The sequence below is a fragment of the Vulpes lagopus genome, chromosome 2 (genome assembly GCF_018345385.1).
Source record: "Vulpes lagopus strain Blue_001 chromosome 2, ASM1834538v1, whole genome shotgun sequence".
NCBI classification, from domain to species: domain Eukaryota; kingdom Metazoa; phylum Chordata; class Mammalia; order Carnivora; family Canidae; genus Vulpes; species Vulpes lagopus.
In genome coordinates, this window is record NC_054825.1 from 73,686,185 (window position 1) to 73,705,632 (window position 19,448).

Sequence of the window (19,448 nt, forward strand, 5' to 3'; positions counted from 1 at the left end):
GATCCCAGGACTGCAGGATCACATCCTGGGCATGAAGGCAGACACTCAATTGCTGAGCCACCCAGAGGTCCCAAGACATTGTTTTTATTTTTTTATTATTTTTATTTTTTAAAAAAGATTTTATTTATTCACGAGACACACACACATACACACACACACAGACACACACAGAGGCAGAGACATAGGCAGAGGGAGAAGCAGGCTCCACTCAGGGAACCTGATGCAGGACTCGGGACTCGATCCAGGACTCCAGGAACACGCCCTGGGCCAAAGGCAGGCACACTAAACTGCTGAGCCACCCAGATGTCCTTGAGACATTGTTTTTAGACTAAGAAAGATTTGAGTTTGAGTCCCACTTAACCATTGGGTAGGCTACTCAACTTTTTTTTTTTTTTTTTTAAGATTTATTTATTTTAGAGAGAGAGAGCACTTGGGAGTGTGTGTGTGGGGGTGCACAGATGAAAAGAATCTTCAGGCAGACTCCCTGCTGAGCGTGGATCCCAGGACCCATGAGATCATGATCTGAGCAGAAACCAAGAATCAGACACTTAACCAACTGAGCCACCCAGGTGCCCCAAGCTACTCAACATTTTTGAGTTTCAGTTCTCCTTATCTGTGAAATGGATGGGGATAATAATTTTCACTTCTGAAATTAAATGACATTAACTGTAAGATAGCATATTAATGAAAATTGGTTTATTTTTGTCTTTAAAGAAATAAATACTCCAAAGACCATGACATACATTCTATTCTGATTTGGGAGAAGGGAAACTATTTGTTATGTAGTAGGAAGGAACAGCCTGTATGGGATATAGGATCTACTCAGGGCATTCAAGCATAGAGTTCATCTTTTGGTAATGGTACTAAAACTATTCTTGTAAAAGAACAAATAAAGTTCTTTCAGGTTTGCATGAAACTTCTGTGTAAGAAGTTAGTAGCTAAGTAGAATAAACTGTGGGTAAATCTTTCATATTTTTGTGCATGAACAAATGACTAGTGAATATAAATATGGTAAAAAGAATGTTTGGGTCACTTTATTCCTGAGAATGTTGCTGAGTGTTGCCAGAAAGCCAACAAAATGTTAGTCATTCCCCAGAGAGGTATGAAAAAGAAAATATAAAAATGGACTGCATTTATTATCTTGGTACAAAACCACAATACAATCCACTCTTAGACTATAGAATGGATTCCAATTATTGCACCTCAAGGAAGAATAAATTAAGCAGGAGGGAAGTTTCCAGAAAATGGCAATATAAATGATGAAGGCAATGATGAAGGTAAGGCTTTCACATGAAGATAAAGAAATTTGACTCCGTGATGGGATAATGAAGACTGGGATGAACTGTGATTAAATTAAGTTGAATTTGGAAAAACATGAATTATAATCCTGGAAATTGAGAACTAGTTTGAAAGATGAATATTGCTTGACAGGTATATAATGAGTTGTTTGTTTATGAAACTTATTAGCACAGAAGGTGTTTAAGGCTCAAGAACAAACCAGACACAGTTGTAAGGGTTACAAAGCCAGAGACTTTTGTGATCCAGTCCTAGTTATTTCAGGTCAGCAAACCATTTAATGATGCTTGTACCTAATGGTTTATGAAACTCCTTATTTTGTTCATTTAATAAATATTTATTGAACACCTAATGAATCCTTTTTGACCCTCCCAACAACAATTTTTTGAGCACCTGCCACACTCAAGGGACTATGGTAGACTCGGGATATACAAGTGAATTAATGCAGGTGTGTGTATATGCATGGAGAGTATAGAGGGTCTCTGTAAAGATAAACACATGTTTTTTGTTTATTTTCTTTTTCTTTTTTAAAGATTTTATTTATTTATTCATGAGAGACACAGAGAGAGAGGCAGAGACACAGGCAGAGGGAGAAGCAGGCTCCATGCAGGGAGCCCGACATGGGACTCGATCCTGAGTCTCCAGGATCACGCTCTGGGCCAAAGGCAGGTGCCAAACCGCTGCACCACCCAGGGACTCCCTGTTTATTGTTTTATTAAAAGAATTTATTTATTCATGAGAGACAGAGAGAGAGGCAGAGACACAGGCAGAGGAAGAAGCAGGCTTCATGCAGGGAGCCCAATGTGGGACTTGATCATGCCCTGGGCCGACGGCAGGCGCTAAACACACTGAGCCACCCCAGGGTCCCCCGCTGAATGTTATTCTAATGTTAGTAATAGTTTGCCTTTTTAAGAGTCTTATTTATTTATTTATTTATTTATTTATTTATTTATTTATTTATTTATTTATTATTTTTAAAGATTTTATTTATTTATTAGAGACACACAGAGACAGGCAGAGGGAGAAGCAAGGACGTAGGACTTGATTCCGAGTCCCCAGGATCACGCCCTGGGCTGAAGGCGGCACTAAACCACTAAGCCACCAGGGCTGCCCTAGAGTCATTTTTAAAATGTAATAATAGACCCAAGCCCTGGGCTGAAGGCGGTGCTAAACCGCGGAGCCATCGGGGCTGCACATAGCGCACATAGTGCACATAAACACATAGTGTTTAATTGCTATATATTATCATCTAATTGAACCCTCTCACTTTACAAAGAGGCTTGTGGGACCTTGAGAGGATAGCCAATGTTCCTAAAGTCTATCTGGCTTGTCAATAGCATTAAAGTCACAGCTTTTGACTTCAACTTCTCCATCCAACCATGTTGCTTCCATAGAGGATTGTAGTACCTTGTAACATCTTTTTTTTCAAGTAGGCTCCATGTCCACCCTAAGATCAGGAGTTGCACGTTCTACCGACTGAGCCTGCTAGGCGCCTCTAGTAGCATGTAGTTTAGTTAAAATACTGCTTGATAAAAGTATTCTTTTGGATACCATGATGGTGGCTATGACATGAAAATTTTAAAACCCGTAGGGCTTTACAGCACAAAATTAACTTTAATGTGTAAAAATTAAACAAAAATCATTTAGGAGGTAGAGAGGTCCCATGAAGGAATGTAGAAAAGAGAATCTAATTGTATTAGAAATGTGTGAAATAACCTTACTAAAAAGGGAAGAAGGGGCATGCTGACCTAAGTAATCTTGGAAATGAGTGGAATCTAAGACAAAAGGAATTGTACATAAGCATTGTAGTCTAATTGATAAAATTGTATCCCGTGAAGGTGCGGGTTAATTCTGATACTGATATGTATGTATACTGCAATTGAACAATTAGTAAATAGATGGTAAGAGATGGGCTCCTCACTGTTATTGTGTGAATTTACAGATAAGGGGAGGAAGCTAGAATGATTCATGTGGTGGATTAGAGTTGGGAACATCAGCAAGAACTCATGTTTAGCTTAATACAGATGGTTACATATTGAAATATTTGTATATGTGTATACATGCTTGTATTTATATACATATATAATATACAATATGCATATTATAAATATATTACATATTATACATATTACATATTATAAATATATTACATATTATATATAATATACATATTATATTATAAATATTATAAATATACATATATTTCTGTGGTCTGTCAGCTGAAATTAAAAGAAACTCAGGAGCAACACAAGATCTTAGTTTCCTTTTTTTTTTTTTAATTATTTATTTATTTATGATAGTCACACACAGAGAGAGAGAGAGAGAGGCAGAGACATAGGCAGAGGGAGAAGCAGGCTCCATGCACCGGGAGCCCGACGTGGGATTCGATCCCGGGTCTCCAGGATCGCGCCCTGGGCCAAAGGCAGGCGCCAAACTGCTGCGCCACCCAGGGATCCCAAGATCTTAGTTTCTAATACCATTATTTAATACAAGGAACAAGAGCTCCTTGGAAAAATAGCTGATTTTAGGATGGGGCAGGAAATATATGATGAACCTAGAACATCTTGTAGTGCCAGAAAGTAAGGAAGTGCTCTAACAACAAAAACCACTCACCACCACCACCACAACACAACCCCATGACAAGGAGGGTATGTCAGGAGCCAGCTGAAAGAGCTCTCAGTGGCCAAAACTGGAATGATTTAAGCAGCAAAATAAACTAAGCAGCATTGGATTATAACCTGTAATATAAAATCAATATTTTTGAGTCTATAATGCTCTAAATAATGATTGAGTAAATGAATATATTGTTTGAAATACTGCCTTACTGTAGTTTTATGCCCTAGGAGCCTCTGGTTTGCTTGAGATTGTTCAGACAGTATTGAAGTTGAAGTATGTGGGACTTTGGAGTCAGACTTCTTGGATTTCAGACCTGGCTTTGATACTTCTGGCTGTGTTCACTTTCTGTAAAGTGGAGGTTGCAATAGTGCCTAGGTCTTTTTTTTTTTTTTTTTTTTTTTTTTAAGATTTATTTATTATTTATTCATGAGAGAGAGAGAGAGAAAGAGAGAGAGAGAGAGGCAGAGGGAGAAGCAGGCTCCATGCCAGGAGCCCCCGACGCAGGACTCAATCCCGGGACTCCAGGATCGCACCCCGGGCCAAAGACAGGCGCCAAACTGCTGAGCCACCCAGGGATCCCCAGTGCCTAGGTCTTAAGTGCGGGATACCTGGATGTGTCTCTGGTTGAGCTACTGCCTTCCCAGCTCGGGCTGGGAACCTGGGATCCTGAGATCTAGTCCTACATCAGGCCCTTGCAGGGAGCCTGCTTCTCCTTCTGCCTATATCTGTGTCTCTCATGAATAAATAAATACAAATGTTTAAAAAAGGATTAAATGAGTTAATGCATATATAAAATACATATGCATATAAAATGTTTGGCACATAGCTCTCAATAGAATCTGTTGTATTTGATACAAGATCAAACAATTTGGAATCGCTTGTAATGGAATCTCCATCCCCACCTCGCCAGACTTCTTAAATAGAGGAAAAAGTCTAACTTCAATTTAACAAGTGTTTATTGAGCACCTAGTTTGATGTACACAATATCTGCCTTGTTCTAATTGACTGTATAATGAAGAGAATGAGTAAATGTATTTAGTGTTAATAAAATCATTACACATCTAAGTGACTAATAGAGGATTAACTATTGAACTGATAGCTAAAATTTCCCAGCACTTGGTGAGGCATCTCTCTTTTTCACAAGTAACCATTAAGCAGGCTAAAGCTATCTTCCCTTTGCTGAGGAATGAAATGAGTTGCTCAAGTTTTCTGGGCTGCTGAGTTCAGTCCTTTAATTTCTCTCTTATATGAGAACATCTTTTTCTGAGCTGTATCATTTTCTGGAAAAGGTAAGTGTTTTCATGAATCTAGCTGTGAAATTTGTTGCAATAACTGGCTCTTCGGTAAGAGATCTTCAGCTATGTTTTCAAGTTTTTAATTTGATAAATTGTTATTAAGTGAGTGCTTTTCACTACGAGACTTATGGAAATATAACCATATGAAAATATAACCTCTAAAATAGCATAACTTGGACACCTGGGTGGCTGACCGGTTGAGCATCTGCCTTCGGCTCAGGGAGTGATCTTGGAGTCCTGGGAGTGAGTCCCGCATCAGGCTCCCTCTATGGAGTCTGCTTCTCTCTGCCTGTATCTCTGCCTTTCTCCCTCATGAATAAATAAATAGAATCTTAAAAAAAAATCATAAAATTTTTTTAAGTTACCATGTGGAAAGGTCCAGTAGATAGCTCAGGAAACTGTTCCTCCCTTTTGGATTTTTTGGTTTAGTAATATATAAACCCTAAATGCTTAATAAATAGGGTTTAAACTTATTCAACCTAAGGTTCTGTCTATAGTGTATACTGCAGAACTCCATAGAGGCAGTTGTGCTAGTAAAGATACTTATTTTATTATTTCAGTAAGATGTTTTTGTTCCCTGTCTTGGTGAAGATACTCTTTTAGGAAGTTGAAGTGATACTTTCCTAGAAGAAAGCAAATGCATTGAAATTGATTTTTAAAAAATCTTTGTTAACATACTTCTTTTTCATATAGTAGTGTGATGTCATTAATAACAATAGGGAAGGGAAAATGTGGATAGCATTTTTTTTCTTCCTCAATATGCCTTTAAGGTAGGCCAAAATATTTTCTTTGCCATTTTAGGAATTTATGAAAGGGCCATCCTTTTTTTAGCTGGGAGCATTTAAAATGCAGGTGTTATTATTTCTGAAACTGTTTTGGGTAAACTCTGGGCTTGTTAAATTGCTAGACTGTGCCCATGTGCTTTTTTTTTTTTTTTTAAGATTTTATTTATTTATTCATGACAGACACACAGAGAGAGAGGCAGAGACACAGGCAGAGGGAGAAGCAGGCTCCATGCAGGGAGCCCGACGTGGGACTCAATCCCGGGTCTCCAGGATCACACCCCAAGTTGAAGGCGGCGCCAAACCACTGGGCCACCGGGGCTGCCCTGTGCCCATGCTCTTGTAGTGATTCCTTTGAGCAAATTGTTTCTGGCCTACTTGTAGAGGGCTCTGTTGGTCTTTGTTATTTGAGGACAAGGTCTTTTCCTCAATCAGTGTCTGGTATATAGTAGCCTTTTAATGAATATTTGATAGTCTGAAAGAAAAGTTTTGGTTCAACTGGGGTTTTATTTAAAGAGTGCTTTGGGGGTGCCTGGATGGCTTGGTTTCATAGTGTCTGCCTTTGGCTCAGGTCATGATCTCAGGGTCCTGGAATAAAGCCCAGAGTTGGGCTCGCTGCTCAGCTGGGAGCCTGCCCCTCTCTCTACCCCTCCCCCTGCTTGTGTGCTCACTCCTTCTCTCTTTCTCTTTTAAATAAATAAATAAATAAATAAATAAATAAATAAATAAATAAATAATTTTAAAGAGTGCTTTGTGATTTATTTACATCTTATTTGCATGTCTTAGGGTGACCAAAAATTATTGTTCAAATGTGGATACTTTTGAAAATGAAGGGCAACAGACTATTTGTGATTATGCTTAGGACAGCAAACTTATGGGGTCTTGGGCAAACCAACTACGAGGTATGCCCAAGTCATGAGGCTTCTTTGTTTTTGTTATAGCAGTCTGGTGGTGAAGAATTGGGGATTTGGTGTCACAGTAGTAGATCTGAGTTCTGATTCTAGCTTGGGCAAATTATTTAGCTTAACTGAGAATAAGGTTTGAGTAATTGTGGTGATTAAAAGGGCTGGTATTATGAAAGCACCTAGGACAGAAAAGCTCTCTACACTAGTGTGCTCTTATTCATTGTAGATTCCTTGTCCTCTCCTCCTATCTTGCCATACTAGAGTTTTTACTTTTAACAGAGGCTCGCTATGAAAGATTTTTTAACGGTTAAGATTAACTGAAACATTTCACTAAAACATTTTAGTGAATGCAGAAGTGTTTCTTAAGCCATTGAACTTATTTTTTGTTAAATTGTGTAATATGGTGAGTGGGAAATGAATATCCTATGAAACCTAATTACTGTTACTTTCTCAAAATATTCGTGAAAAACTTTTTTTCCCAATTATTTTTTGCAGAATTGCTGAAAGATATTTAATAGTTTCAGTTTGGCAAAATAGTCACTTGTAACCTTTATTTCAACTTAATGGATTCATACAAATTTTAATGGTTAGAGAAAAAACAGTTTAAGTGAGAATTTCACTAAATTTCTTATCAGTATATATTTTAAAGATTCTTACTTATTTACTTGAGAGAGAGAGTGCGTGAGCACAATCAGGGAGAGTGGCAGAGGGAGAAGTAGGCTCTCCGCCTAGCTGGGAGTCCAGCATGGGGCCCTCTCCCAGAACCCCAGGATCATGAGCTGAGCCAAAAGCAGAGGCTCAATCAACTGAGCTACCCAGGTACCCCTCTTACCAGTATTTGTACTGTGTAGAATTATTTTTTCTCTTTTGGTATTTGAGTTATTTTCCCCCTATATTTTTTGAAATTTTCTAACTTAGTCAATTTTAATTATTTGTGATTTTCTAAAGGAAATTAAAGAAAATCAGTTTTCATAGACTTTATGCCATAGTATAGGCATCCACACTGTGACCAAAAGAAAGTATTCTTGTACTAAGACTTCCAGCTACTTCTGGTGTTCCATATGATTCCTTATTTACCAAACAGCATATAAGATAATGTTCACAAGACCTAGAGTTAAGAGCAATCACAATGATATAGATGTAATTAAGAGAAAATATTAGGGAAGACATTCTTGTTTATCAGTAAGGGATACTAGTTAAGCACAGCATATGTTTTTTTTGTTTTTTTTTTTTTTTATTTATTTATTTATGATAGTCATACAGAGAGAAAGAGAGAGAGGCAGAGACACAGGCAGAGGGAGAAGCAGGCTCCATGCACCGGGAGCCTGATGTGGGATTCGATCCCGGGTCTCCAGGATCGCGCCCTGGGCCAAAGGCAGGCGCCAAACCACTGCGCCACCCAGGGATCCCAGCACAGCATATGTTATGCAAGCTTTTATTTTTTTATTTTTAGTTTTTAAATATTTTATTTATTTATTCATGAGAGAGAGGCAGAGACACAGGCAGAGGGAGAAGCAAGTTGCATGCAGGTAGCCTGATGTGGGACTCGATCCTGGGTCTCCAGGATAACGAAGGAAAAACTTCTTTCCCTGTTGGATTGTTTCTCAAGAATCAGTGTGACCAGGGCACCTGGGTGGCTCAGTGGTTAAGCATCTGTCTTTTTCCCAGGTTGTAATCCTGGGGTCCTGGGATGGAGCCCTGCATCAGGCTCCGTGCAGGGAGCCTGCTTCTCCCTCTGCCTGTGTCTCTGCCTCTCTCTCTTTCTCTGTGTCTCTCATGAATAAATAAATAAAATCTTTAAAAAAGCAAAAAAAAAGTGTGACCATGTAAGTGCGGATCTTTCTTTGGACTCTGTTCTGTACCATTGATTTGTCCTTCGACCAATGCAGTATACCATCTTGATTACTGTAACTTACAGCAAGTCTTTTTTTTTTAAGATTTTATTTATTTATTCATGAGAGACACACACAACACACAGAGGGAGAGACACAGGCAGAGGGAGAAGCAGGCTCCATACAGGGAGCCCAATGCGGGACTCGATCCTGGGACTCCAGGATCATGGCCTGGGCCAAAGGTGGGTGCTAAACTGCTTAGCCACCCAGAGATCCCCTATAGCAAGTCTTGTAGTCATATAGTGTGAACCCTGAATTTTGTGTATCTTTCTTTCTTTTTTAAGATTTTATTTATTCACGAGAGACACAGAGAGAGAGGGGCAGAGACATAGGCAGAGGGAGAAGCAGGCTCCATGCAGGGAGTCCAATGTGGGACTCAATCCCGGGATTCCAGGATCATGCCCTTAGCAGAAAGGCTGTCACTCAAACTCAACCACTGAGCCACCCAGACTTCCCTGCTTATCTTTTTCAAACTTGTTTGGACTATTTTGCTTTTCCATATAAATTTTAGGCAGAGTGTGTCAGTTTCTTCAAAAACCCTCCTGGGATTGGATTGGAAATCTATAGATAAGAGAGGATATATGGGAGAGAATTGACATCTTAATAATGAATATTTCAATCCGTGAAAACTTAGTAATACGTGTCTGACAAAGGAATTATATCTATAATAAATAAAGGACTCCTATATAATTCAATTGTAAAAAGACTAGTTTTTTCAAATGTAGTCAAAAAAACTTTGATATGTCAGAAAGGAAGTTATATAAATGGCCAATAAGCATGTGAAAAGGTACCCATCAGTCATCAGGGATGTAGAAATTAGAATAGCAGTGATAATACAATTATAATACCAAATGTTGGCAAAGATGAGAAGCAACTAGAACTCCTGTTCATTGTTGGTGGAAATGTAAAATAGTGGGACCATTTTGGAAAATTGGTGGTTCATTATAAGGTTAAACATATGTCTAATCCCTCCCCAACCCCCCCCCCCCCAAAAAAAAACCATATATCTACCTGTTGGCATGGCAGTTCCATTCCCAGGAATTTATCCAGAGTGGACCTAAATGTCCATGAAAAGATGAATAAATAAACTATGGTTATATTCATAGCGGAATCTGATTCAGCAACAAAAAGGAGTGAATTCTTGATACATGCAGTAACATGGGTAAATCTCATAAACATGCCTTACAAAAAGAATGCAGACACCAAAGTGTATGCAATATGATTCCCTTTCTCTAAATTTCTATACTAGAAATTAATTAATCTGTGGTGGTAGAAATCAGAACAATGATTGCCTCTGTTAAGAGTAATTGGAAAGAAGCACAAGCCTGAGAGAACTTTCTGGGGTAATGAGCTATTCTTACATATCTTGATAGGGAGATAGGTTAGACATGTGTATGTGTATGTCAAAACTCATCAAACTATTTAGTATTTGTTCATTTCAAAATGTAAGTAATACCTCAATTCATAATTTTTCATTTGAAAAAATTACATGCAGTATGTAGTAAGAATTTTGAAAAATATTGAAATTAAAAAGTAGAAAGTAGAGGTCCCTCTTAATCCAGTTCCCAGAAATAAACACCTTAAGTTGCTTGGGATGTAACTTTTCAGACATTATCTAGTCTTACAATGTAATGGTTTTAACCATTACATTGGTTAAATGAGGGCTTGGCAGTGGATTCAAATCCACATTGCCTGTTAAATTGTACAACCTTGAGTAAGTTACTTAAAGTGTGTAAGTAACATGATTCCTTATCTGTAAATGGGATAATAGTAACAATCTCTTTAAACAGAAAATTAATGGTTGGGTTTTATGTTCTTAGGAATTTTATACTACTGCAGGAATTTTATAAGAATCCTCGGTATGACATTTAACGCAGTAAAGTGTTGCGAACATTTTTCACAATTTATCGTTTACCTTTTATCCTTACTGTTTTGTCCTGTACAGAAATAACACGTTTAACATGTTTATTGAGATAAAATTCCCAGTCTGTAAAATTCACCCATTTAAAGTATATATATGGTTTTAGTATATTCATTGGCTTTAATATATTTCCAGAGTTACAACCCCTACCACAGTCTAAGTTTAAAACATTTCCATCAGCCCAAAAAGGAACCCCTACCCATTAGCAGTCACTTCCTATCTTTCCACTGCACAGTGCCACAATCCACACCCTCTTCCCTCATGCAGCCATTGACCTGTTTCTGTGGAGTTGTGTTTTCTGGTTATTTCTTATAAATGGTATCATATGATGTGAGGCCTTTATTGAAGAGCTTATTTACCTAGCATAATGTTTTCAGGGTTCATCCATGTTGTAGCATCAGTCAGTATATCCTTCCCTTTCAGGTGCCAACAAGTGTTCTGTTATGTGACTATATCACATTTAATCCATTCATCACTTGATGGACATTTAGGTTGTTTCCACATTTTGGCTATTGTGAATGTTGCTATAAAGATTTATATCTAAGTTTTTTTGTGGACTTATGTTTCCATTTGTCTTGGGTATTCCTACAAGTTACATATAGTAACTTTTTATGTGTAACCTTTTGAGGAACTGCCAAACTTCCAAAATGGCTATGCCATTTTACATTTCCACCAGTATATGAGGGTTCGAGTTTCTCCACATCTTTGTCATCTCTTATCTTTCTTGTAATTGGACCAGTAGGTGCTAAGCATTGTATCATTGTGTGTTTGATTTACATTTCCCTATGGCTAATGATGTTTAAACTTCTTTTCATGTGCTAATTAGCTATTGGTATATCTCCTTTGGAGAAATGTTTATTCACATTCTTTGGCCATTTAATTATTGAGTTTTAAGAGTTTTTAAAAAAATGCATTTGGGATATCATTCCCTTATTAGTTATATGATTTGGAAATCTTTTCCCCCAATTGTTGGTTTTCAGTTTCTTGATGGCTTTGTTTATAGCACTAAAGTTAATTTTAATGAAGTCCAGTTTATCTATTTTACCTTTTGTTCTTTTTGCTCTTGGTATAGCTAAGAAACCATTACCTCATTCAAGGTCATGAAGATTTATCTGTTTTCCTCTAAGAGTTTTATAGTTTTAGCTCTTAAATTTACATCTGTGATCTCTTTATGGTTAAATTTTGTGTAAAGAAGAGATCCAACTTCATATTTTTGCATGTAACTATCTAGTTGTCACAGTACCGTATGTTGGAAAGGCTGTTCTTTTCCCATTGAATTATCTTGATACCCTTGTTGGTAATCACTTGACTCTGAAGGTAAGGGTTTATTTTTTGGAGACTCCATTCTGTTCCATTGGTCTATATATCTAGCCATATATCTTAGCACACATCTTATATACTGCAGCTATATAGTAAGTTTTAAAATAGGGAGTGTGGGTCCTCCAGCTTTGTTCTTCATAGTCAAGATTGTTTTGGCTATCCTAGGTCCCTTGCACTTCCATATGAATTTTAGGATCAGCTTTTCTTTCTGCAAAACCAGCTTGGACTTTGATAGATGTTATATTTAATCTATATACCATTACCATCTTCAGAATATTAAATCATTTGATCCAAGAACCATGGAATCTCTTCTCATTTATGTAGTTCTTTAATTTATTTGAATAACGTCTTGTTTTCAGTGTATATATGTCTTGCAGTTATTTGGTTAAATTTATTCCAAAGTATTTTATTAAAAAATTTTTTGGGGGGCAGCCCAGGTGGCTCAGTGGTTTAGCGCTGCCTTCGGCCCAGGGCCTAATCCCAGAGACCCAGGATCGAGTCCCACATCAGGCTCCCTGAAAGGAGCCTGCTTCTCCCTCTGCCTGTGTCTCTGCCTCTCTGTCTCTCTTTTTTTTTAAATTTTTTTTTTTTTAATTTATTTATGATAGTCACAGAGAGACAGAGAGAGAGGCAGAGACACAGGCAGAGGGAGAAGCAGGCTCCACGCACCGGGAGCCCGACGTGGGATTCGATCCTAGGTCTCCAGGATCGCACCCTGGGCCAAAGGCAAGCGCCAAACCACTGCGCCACCCAGGGATCCCCTGTCTCTCTTGAATAAATAAATAAAACCTTTAAAAAAAAACAGGTTTTTTTTTTTTAGTATTTTGTTCTTTTTGATCCTATTGTCAATGAAATTATTTTCTTCATTCTATTTTCAGATTGTTCATTGCTAGTATATAGAAATATTATTGATTTTGGTATATTGGTTTTATACCCTGCAAGATTACTGAGCTTGTTTGTTAGTTAGTTAAAATCATTTTTTAGTGCATTCTTTAGGATTATCTATTTCTGTGTAAGAATCTATAAGTAAAAATTTTACTTCTTTTCAATCTGGATGGTATTTATTTTAATTTGCTTTGCTTTGCTTTCCTAATTGCTCTGGCTAGAACTTCAAGTACAGTTTTGAATATGAGTTATAAACGTAGACAGCCTTGTCTTATTCCTGATTTTAAGGGGGATAACATTCTGTCTTTCACCATTAGAATCATGTTGTGGGTGTTTTGTAGGTGCCCTTTATCAGATTGAGGGAGTTCCCTTCTACTTGCAGTTTGTTGAGTGCTTTTATTTTGAAATGGTGTTGGATTCTGTCAAATCATTTTTCTGTTAATTGAGATGCTCAAGTGACTTTCATCCTTTGTTCTATTAATGTGGTATAGTATATTGATTGATTTGAAGATGTTCTACAAACCTTGCATTCCTAGAATGAATTCTACTTGATAATGGTGTATAATCTTTTTTATATGTTGCTAGATTTAGTTGTTAATATTTTATTGAGGATTTTTGTTTCTGTAGGGATATTAGCCTGTACTTTTCTTGTGATGTCTTTGGGTGGCTTTGGAATCAGGGTAATGCTGGCCACATAGAATGTTGTGGCAATTGTTATTTTTCCTCTTCCGTGGTTAGAAAGAGTTGGTGAAGGATTGGTATTAATTCTACTTTATTTATTTTTTAAAGATTTTTATTTATTAGAGAAAACAAGTGGGGGTGAAGGGCAGAGGGAGAGGGATAAGCAGACTCCCTGCTGAGCAGGGAGCCAGAGGTGGTGCTCTATCCAGGACTCTGAGATCATGACCTGAGTCGAGGGTACACGCTTAACCAAATGAGCCATCCAGGCACCCCAATATTAATTCTATTTTAAATGTCTGATGAAGTTCACCAGTGGAGTCATTTGGCAAAGGTGTGTGTTTGTCCGTCCTTCCTTCCTTCCTCCCTTCCTCTCTTCTTTCTTTCTTTCTTTCTTTCTTTCTTTCTTTCTTTCTTTCTTTCTTCTTTCTTTATATTTTACTTTTTATTTATTTTTTAATAAATTAATTTTTATTGGTGTTCAATTTACCAACATACAGAAAAACACCCAGTGCTCATCCCGTCAAGTGTCCCCCTCAGTGCCCGTCACCCATTCCCCCCCACCCCCTGCCCTCCTCCCCTTCCACCACCCCTAGTTCGTTTCCCAGAGTTAGGAGTCTTTATGTTCTGTCTCCCTTCCTGATATTTCCCACACATTTCTTCTCCCTTCCTTTATATTCCCTTTCACTATTATTTATATTCCCCAAATGAATGAGAACATACACTGTCCTTCTCCGACTGACTTACTGCACTCAGCATAATACCCTCCAGTTCCGTCCACGTTGAAGCAAATGGTGGGTATTTGTCGTTTCTAATGGCTGAGTAATATTCCATTGTATACATAAACCACATCTTCTTTATCCATTCATCTTTCGATGGACACCGAGGCTCCTTCCACAGTTTGGCTATTGTTTTTTCTTTTCTTTTTCTTTTTCTTTTTCTTTTTTTTTCTTTTTCTTTTCCTTTTCCTTTTCCTTTTCCTTTTCCTTTTCCTTTTCCTTTTCTTTTCTTTTCTTTTCTTTTCTTTTCTTTCTTTCTTTCTTTCTTGTCTTTCTTTTTTCTTTCTTTCTTTCTTTCTTTCTTTCTTTCTTTCTTTCTCTCTCTCTCTCTCTCTCTCTCTCTCTCTCTCTCTCTCTCTCTCTTTCGGAAGTTGGAAACCTTAAAAGTTTTTTAGATTTTTAAAATTTATTTGAGAGCGAGCACGAGCCTGGGGAGGGTCAGAGGGAGAAACTGAATTCTCTGAAGGAAATAACTTTGTCTACACTGTGCTTAGAGTTCAGCAGTTGAGTGGCTGAGTGAATGAAATACCACTCCAGTGTTCATGTGAAAATTACATATCACTTCTTTTTGGTCTTATTTCCATCTATTAAAATATTACCGAGTTTATTTATTTGGCCTGGTCTTGCTATTTGTGGTCTAGTCCTACAAATTATCAGTGTAACCTATTGATCTGATTCAGTAGATCAAGTTCAGTCATAACAGGTTTGGGCTACAGAATGTCTGAGTTACAGGGGAGCAGAGGTAGGAAATTCAATTAATTTGTTCTCTTAATATTTGGCCTTTTCTATAAGCTAGAGCCCATTACCTACTATAGTCCTGCAAATGCTTTAAAGCTATGTAGTTCATTTTGTAAGAGCTATACTTTTATTTGGCCTTTTCTATATTAGTCTTGGTAAATTGAAGAATTACTTCTTAAAGGGAGATATATTTTTAGGTATTTGACTGAATCATTGATGACCTGTCTGGTCTTCTCTGAGCTATTTGGATAGGTATTTTACCAAAAAATGATCAAATAAGCTTGGAATTCCTCTTGAAGAGAGACTGAGTACATCAGCATATTGGAGACTAAAACATTTTAGGCCTAACCTAATGGCCTTTAATAATTTTTTTAATATTAACGGACATTTGTTAATATCTTGATCTAGTATTCAGAGAGGTAAACTTTGGGAAATGCTTCTATAAGTGATTGGTATGAAACCAATTTTGGGCAGTGTCAATAAAGAGAAAACAAGTGAAAATAGAGTTAAGTGTGGAATGTTTAAATGTGTAGGTCTTAGGAGAAATACTTGTTAATGGCCATCATTGTAATTGTAGTACTTTATGAGGTGGTCATTATATATCATGTTTTTACTATTACTGGTAGTAAGAAAGATTAAAAGTCAACCCTTCTCTATTTAAAAATAAAAAACAAACAAAAAAAAATAAAAAACAAAAATTTTTTTTTTAACCAAACTAAAAACTGTTAGATTAGGCTACCCAGAAATAGGGTGATTTTCTCTCCAAATAGTTATTTTGTTAGGCTTTTCATTTGGAAGAGATGAAAATCCTATCCTTAGGTAAGAATTAGCAGGTAGGGCAGGTGTCCTTCAGATTCTTTTTTTTTTAATTTTTATTTATTTATGATAGTCACAGAGAGAGAGAGAGAGAGAGGCAGAGATGCAGGCAGAGGGAGAAGCAGGCTCCATGCACCGGGAGCCCGACGTGGGATTCGATCCTGGGTCTCCAGGATCGCGCCCTGGGCCAAAGGCAGGCGCCAAACCGCTGCGCCACCCAGGATCCTGTCCTTCAGATTCTTGTCTAGAAGTAACATCTTGATCTCCTCTCACCTCCCAGTATTCATCTAAAGCTTGTCTGAGAGACAGTTTTTTATTTTTTTATTTTTTTTTAAAGATTTATTTATTCATTCAGAGAGAGCAAAGAGAGAGGCAGAGACACAGGCAGAGGGAGAAGCAGGCTCTAGGCAGGAAGCCCGATGTGGGACTCGATCCTGGATCTCCAGGATCACACCCAAGGCTGCAGGCGGCGCTAAACCGCTGCGCCACCGGGGTTGCCCAGTTTTTTTGTTTGTTTGTTTGTTTTTTTAAGATTTTATTTATTTATCCATGAGAGACACACAGAGAGAGAGAGAGAGTCAGAGGGAGAAGCAGGCCCCATGCAGGGAGCCTGATGCGGGACTCGATTCCCGGGTCTCCAGGATCAGGCCCTGGGCCGAAAGCGGCGCTAAACCGCTGAGCCACCCAGGCTGCCCCTGAGAGACAGTTTTTATGTAGAATTGCCTGAAAGATTTTTAGTACATGCATTCACACACTGTTCAGTAAGTATGGATAATGAATGATTGAACTCATTCTGTTTAACTTTCTACTACCGAAGTTTTGTATCTTTTCATTTCTTTTATTTAAACTTTCATCCCCAAATCATGTGTCCAGGATGAAAGTAGAGGCCTATGGTCATGAACTATAGATTGTCTTTTTGTAGAATAGAGTTTTGTAGCCTTCATCTTTGACATGGTACATAAAAAAGCAGAATAATGTGGTTATTTGCAAATATCAGAACCAAATAGATTCATGAGATAGGGACTTTTTTGCTCAAGTACTGTATAATTTAGTAAGGGAGATAAGACATGCATGTGTATAGTAAGTAGACTGTAGGATCATATAAGTGCCAGGCTTTCTATAAATAACCATTCAGAGGGCAGTCTGGGTGGCTTAGCGGTTTAGCGCTGCCTTCAGCCCAGGGCATAATCCTGGAGACTCAGGATCGAGTCCCCTGTCGGGCTCCCTGCATGGAGCCTGCTTCTTCCTCTGCCTGTGTCTCTGCCTCTCTCTCTCTCTCTCTCTGTCTCTCATGAATGAATAAATAAAATCTTTTTAAAAAATAACTAGAATAGTAGAGAAGAGTCTTAGCTAGGAATAATTAAAAAGTTTTGTTGGAATGGGGTTTTGATTTTGTCTTTGAAGGATTTTGGTTCAACTTGGTAAGACTTCTTACAGAAACATTTTTCACAGAACAAGGGCAAGACAGCTTCCATAAAGACATAGCAGTAACTAGAGAGCGTAAAGCAGTCAGTCTGGGATCACACATGGACACAGGGAAATACATTGTAAGTGTGAGTCAGAAACAGACAATTTACTATGAATATCAAACTGTAGTCAGGGCCACTGAAGTAGGATCAAAGTCCAGTTGGAGGATAACTGGGTTTAAAGAGCCAGAATTCAGAGTATGAACCAAGCTATTCAATGGTGAATTGCTCTAACAACATATGTTTATAGTCCTTCCATCCTTCAAAATGGCAGCATGACCTTGTGGTCAGATGAATTTTAAAGAGCTCTTCATTTGATGATTAACATGAATCTGACAGGAAGTTGAGACATCTTCAGGGTATTCTTAATTTATCTGGAGTGTAGGGATATAGTAAAAGATTAAATTGGAAAGGTAACTTGGAGCCAGATGATAAAAGTCTTTGAATTTCAGGTTGAGGAATTTAGACTTTATTGAATTTGGAAGCAAATTGGAAAGCTCTTGAGGGATAATGGCATAATCAGAGTGATATTTTGGGAATACTGATCTGACAGTAGTTGCAAGGATGGATTAAAGTGAGAAGAACCTAGAGGTGGAAGCCAAATTAGGAAGTAGTAGTCTAGGTGTGAGATGATAAGAACCTAATAAAAACATTAGTAATAAAAGAGGACAGATTCCAGACATCATCCCTAAAGAAGAATTAGCTACACATTGAGACAGATTGGATAAAGAGTAGAGAGGAATGTAAAAACTGATTCATAGATTTGAGTCTGAATAACTAACTGTTCTATAAATAGGAAAGACAGATGAACTAGATGGTATAGGGGCAGTTGGGAAGTTTTGAGTTTGAAGGGGTCAGTGGTATATCAAGGGTGGAATATCCAGTAAGCATCTAGAAATGTAGATTGTGTATTTTGTTAAATGGAGGCCAGAAAGTCAGCTGTACAGCAGTATTAATTCAAGTCTCCGTAGTAGATGAGGTTTACTAAGGGATAAGGATGGATAAAAGAACTTTAGTGGACTCCACATTTAGAAAAGAAAGAACTATAGTGTAATAAAAAAGAATGGATAGATTTGCTCCTCAGGCTCTTCCAAGATGAGGGGGAATGAGTTCAGAATTTTGAGGAAGAGGGAAAATGTTTGAAATAATCTTTGTAGCGAGTTTATTTTATTTTATTTATTTTTTTGCAGAGTTTAGAAATAATTGATACAAGGTGGGTAAATGGATTCTTGGGAAATGTCATCTGCTGTGTTGAAGTTGGATAACAGCTGGTGGGTGAGGTTAGCATGGCCCTGTCGTTTCCTTGTGAAGAGTGAGAGAAAGACAAGCCTAAGAGATGAAAGTATACGTTATTAGACAAAAGCTTTTTTTTTTTTTTCAAGATTTTATTTATTCTTGAGAGAGTCAGAGACATAGGTGGAGGGAAAAACAGGCTCCTCGCAGGGAGTCCAATGCAGGACTCCATCCTGGACCCCGGGATCACACCCTGAGCCAAAGGCAGACACTCAACCGCTGAGCCACCCAGGCATTCCTAAAGATACTAGTTTTAAGTAATCTGTTCACCCAACATGGGGCTTGAATTTACAACCCTGAGATCAAGAGTCTCATGCTGTACTCTCTGAGCCATCCAGGCACCTAAGAGAAGCAGCTTTTACCACATTGGCCAAGGCAAAATGGGTTGAATAGAGAGACCACTAGTCTTCAATTAGCAATAATCGCACCTCAGATTAAACCTCATTAGCTACGATACTGCCACTACGCAAAGCTGAGAGGCTGCTAGTCTTAAACATGGTTAAATAAAATGATTGAGGGTACGGTAATGGATGATTGGCATGACTTTGTGAATGTACCTAATGCCACTGAACTGTATGTATACTTAAAATGATTAAAATGGTGAATTTTATGTTATGTATAGTTCACAATAAAAGAGATGGTAATTGAACACTTTAAAAAATATTCCTTTACTCTTCAGATATCATCATAAGACTACATGTGGAGATGTCAGAAACTTCATACTTGAAGTACCTGCCTCCTCTCTTTAGCCTTGTGGAAATAAGGG

At 37.8% G+C, this 19,448-nt stretch overlaps 1 protein-coding gene and 1 pseudogene across 2 annotated transcripts in view; one reads left to right on the plus strand and one right to left on the minus strand.

Annotated features, from left to right (window-relative positions):
• INO80 (INO80 complex ATPase subunit) overlaps positions 1-19,448 on the plus strand; it is a 136,496-nt gene that overhangs the window by 5,731 nt on the left and 111,317 nt on the right. The window lies entirely within an intron of this gene.
• LOC121486046 lies at positions 19,005-19,156 on the minus strand (annotated as a pseudogene).